Source organism: Dermacentor silvarum, chromosome 7 (genome assembly GCF_013339745.2).
Source record: "Dermacentor silvarum isolate Dsil-2018 chromosome 7, BIME_Dsil_1.4, whole genome shotgun sequence".
NCBI lineage: Eukaryota > Metazoa > Arthropoda > Arachnida > Ixodida > Ixodidae > Dermacentor > Dermacentor silvarum.
Window position 1 is genome coordinate 55,132,565 of NC_051160.1, and position 4,407 is coordinate 55,136,971.

The following is a 4,407-nucleotide window of genomic DNA, read 5'->3' on the forward strand; positions in this document are numbered from 1 at the left end:
GCACCAATAGCAGATCCAGCTTCATCATCACCTCTGTGGATTAGCTCGAGAAGCGGCTAATCATTTCGAGCATGCTAAAGTTAGCGAAAATTGGGGGCTCGCTAAAGCATCGAAGCAGTGCCACGAAAGAGCGAGCTACTCGAACACCAAGCTGAGTCATGCTTGCAGACTCTATTGAATTGCCATGTCAAGGCATAACTTCACGTACGGTGTGGCAACGTCCGAAAAAAAAACACTTTTTGAGTGTTTCCATCGCTTCGAATATCGGATACTTTAGCAAAAAAGAGAGAGAGAGAGAGACCAGTTCTTTCACGCCGAGAACGTGTGCAGCGGCATACCACATTTGTCATATGTCAAAGCGAATAATTTTGCTATTGGCTTCAAGTAAGAAAGCAAAATTCGCTCCATTTCTGCTCCTATAAGCAAGAGCGCGCATGCAGGTTCGATGCTAGCACAACGCTGGCAGACCGGTCCCTCCGTGCCAGTGTTGACTCAACTTGCCGCGCGGGGCACTGACAGTTCTTGCTCCGACGCGCTGCCTTGGCAGTGTCAGGAAACTATATGCTATTAAGAAGGCAAATTTTTTTGTAGGCTACTCTTAATGAATTGACACACGGTTATTTTTGTACAATCTCAAAACTAAGAAAAGTGAAGACATTTGTTCCTTCTGCCTATGGAATTCCAAATCCAAATTTCTGCAGGTAAGGTGACGGAATCCATGTTTTGGGAACAAAAAGGGATCACCTTGAACTATCTGTAAGTGGGTGCTACAGTAACAGCCGTCAATTTATCACTGATGGACAAAATGAGGCAGATCAGATGGACAGCCTTTTAAAAGCAAGTTTACCCTAAGATCACGCATGCCATGGCCGAATCCATTCTTTGAAAGCTGAAGAGCAGCTTGACAAGGACTTGCCAAAAAGATGTAACAGGAACAGACGCCACTAGACCTGACGTTGCCATATGTACACAAATTTAGCCACAGCTTGCAGAACGTGCCTATTAGATAAGGTGTCCCAGTAGTTCTTTTTTTTTATGCCCGTCAAACTAGCCCAAATGTGTTCTCGTAACATGAGACATGGGTGTATGAAAAATCATGCCAACTATTTTGTGCACTGTGCTACGCGGTGGCCTATGATATACCTCTAAGCTGTGGCAAGTTCTATGTGGGCTAAACAGGCCAATGCTTAAATCACTTAAATCACTTGTTGCGAAGGCAGTGCTGCTCTTCACAGGGATGGGACTGCCCAAAGCCATTTCGGAGCAATTTATAGAGCAAGTAAAATTGCGTTTTGGAGCAGCCTGGAGCATATAATTTTCATTTTGGAGCAGCTTGGAGCAGACTAAATTTCATTTTGGAGCAATTTGGAGCAGATAAAATATCATTTTGAAGCAGTTTGGAGCAGGCCATTCTTAATTTTGGTGGAATAATGGAATATAGAATATGGCAGCGCTTTCCTGAAAAGCCAAAAACATCGGTGACACTACGATCGAACTATATAGTCCCGTGCCGATGCTCATGATGATAGCGGAAAATGGTCTCAAATTATGCGGTCATGTCGATGCAGTAACAGTTTCTGGGTCACCATATGTCAACGCAGACCCAGAGAGCCGCAATCAACCCTGGGCTGGTATAACGTAAAGCTATTTCTATCTGTATTTACTGCGACAGCAATTATATGGACACACCAGGCGTATTTCTGCCATCGTCGTCACCGTGATGTTCCGTATAAAGTCCAGAGTCGATAACATCATCGCCATGCGCTGTACGTGCGACTGAAAGCGTGAGAGGGTAAGCCGACGACGGCAGCTCAATCTCGCGCGCGCAAGGGAGGAGAGCGGGGAGGAAGCGATCCGTCTTTCGTGGCGCACATGGTACCGGGGGGAGGGCGTTTTCCTCCGGCGGCTGCTGTGTATGGCGTGGCCCCGCGGGCCCTACCTTAAGGACAACCTGCGATCGCGAGTGCGAGTGCTGACAGCTTTTTGGGCACTGTTTTTGCCGCTTAGTTCGCGTTGAAGCGAGGCAGCACGAAGTTCAATTCGCTCGGTGCTGCTGCAGCGCTTCCTCACACCAGCGAGTTTCCGTGATCATCGAGTGGGATGTGTTCATGTTTGCTTGTGCGCGCGTGACACCATGCTCCTTAATTTAGTTAGAAAGTGATTGTTTAAAAGTTTATACTCTTTAGTCTCATTTTTTTCCGCACTGGCGACCCGTCGGAAGCGCGCGATTCCTGGGTCGGGTAGAAACCTGTAATGCGCTCCTGTCACGGGAGGGAACGTCCGAGTCACTGGTGGAACCATGCTACCTTTTGGTGCCAGCGTTTGGGGAGGGTGACCCAAAAATAATCCGGCCTGCTTGCACTCAAATCACTAGGATTATAATGTCCTCCTCGATCCTTCTCGACGACGCGCACGACGAGCTGGTGGACTCGTTGAACGGAGACGCCGCGTCTTCCTCATGGCTTGGAGTCTCATCGATCCCGAGATGACACGTTATAGAGTACACGGGCAGGCAAGGCGATAGTTCGGCTTCTGGAACGTTGTCTTCTGTGAGCTCCCCCGATGCAGCGGGCTCAACGCAGGGTTCACCGGGTATGTCTACGGGACACGGTGTTTCATCCAGTTGCAGTCCACCCTCGTGGTTCTCAGGTTCAGGGCTCGCGGCGGACCTGCTGGCGTTTCAGCTGGTGGCAATTCTACCACATCTTCCTGAGTGGAAGCCAACGTGGAAGGCGAGTTGCTGGGATGGTCACGTGGGTGCGTGCTTGACTGCAAAGGCGGAAATTTCTTAGACGCTGCCTCCGAGTAGGTACGCCGTAGAGAGCAGGCAACGGCCGCAAGCGGGTGGACGCGAGCCCATCAGGCCTCGGCTGATGTGAAGCACCTTACCGAACGGCGACATCGCGTGAGCAAGGGTTTCGCTGGAGACAGGGCACAGGAGAAACATGACGGTCACCTGGGTGACTTTCGGGCTCAGAGGTAAGATTTAGACGCGTTCTTACCCAATGACGAAACTGGCAGCGTCAACTATTTTAGCCATGGTGGCTTCACTCTTTATGGTAACTTGGTAGCTGCGTCCACCGAAGTGTTGTACGCAGTATACCTCCTCCAGGCTTTCTATTGAAGCCATCGCGTCAACGACGTCTTCAACACTTGTCCCCTCAGAGAAGACAACATCGAAGGCGAAAGCCTTCTTGGGTGGATGGCTTGTCATGATTGCGACGTCCGCCGACCGAACAACGCCGACACAGGTGAATATAAACAACGTGTAGAAGGGTTGCACCCAGGCCGTAACTTGTTCTATTTACTGTATTTGTGCAATGTCAAAAGAAGTTGGGAGGAAAATGACGTAAACGTGACCGATTACTTTTAACTAATTGCTGAATTACTGTTTGGGACAGTAATGGGTCATTATGCAATTAAAATTTTGAATGAAGTAATTGTAATCGGTTAATTTTGTTTCTGTAACTTGTAGAAATATAGCCTACGCCTCCTGAGAGTGGCTTTCCCGCAGAACTTTGTCGCCCAGTGGCTGAGCTTTACAAGTACAAGGGGGGGGGGCAAATTTGTGGGGTAAATCTCTAGTTATAGCGTTGTCACGGTTTAAGAGGGCTTTCATAACAAGCGCATGCCTGGTGCGTGTGCTGTATACGTTTTGCCTTCAAATAAACGCCTTCAAATAGCCCTTTTACCACACGGGCGCGTGCAAGAACCACGTCTACCGGGGAGGTTGCTGCACGCAAAAATGGAAGCTGTAGCTAGATTAGAGTGCTGGTAGCTTGTAAGGTGCGTAATATTGGAATCTGATAGTTTTCTCACCCCCGTAAGGGTGAGTGGGCGGATCCCGGAGTCAGTGCAATACCGGGCCAACCCGCGGCGGACGTGAAGCAAGCTTCAAGCACTCCGCCCCATTCCGAAAATAAGTTGAATATCATCATCATCAGCAGCAGCAGCAGCAGCCTATATTTTTATGTCCACTGCAGGACGAAGGCCTCTCCCTGCGATCTCCAATTACCCCTGTCTTGTGCTAGCGTATTCCAACTTGCGCCTGTAAATTTCCTAACTTCATCATCCCATCTGGTTTTCTGCCGACCTCGACTGCGCTTCCCTTCTCGTGGTATCCATTCTGTAACCCTAATGGTCCACCGGTTATCCATCCTACGCATTACATGGCCTGCCCAGCTCCATTTCTTCCGCTTAATGTCAACTAGAATATCGGCTGTTGAATATGTTGGGTCCAAATAGGACCCGTATTAAATATTAAGCTGATAAGACGTTTTTTCTTTCTTTTTTTTTTTACAGCGGAGCTGTTAAGCTTTTCGTAAGTCCGTTTCATGCCGACAGAAAACTGGGCCCAGGTGTGCGTCGCCGAACCAAGCAACCTCCTCGCATCACACACGTGCATAG

General features: G+C 48.9%; 1 pseudogene; it reads right to left on the bottom strand.

Moving 5' to 3' along the window:
• Window positions 1–3,828: 3,828 nt before the first annotated feature.
• Window positions 3,829–3,948, bottom strand: LOC119459794 (U2 spliceosomal RNA; annotated as a pseudogene).
• Window positions 3,949–4,407: the final 459 nt, after the last annotated feature.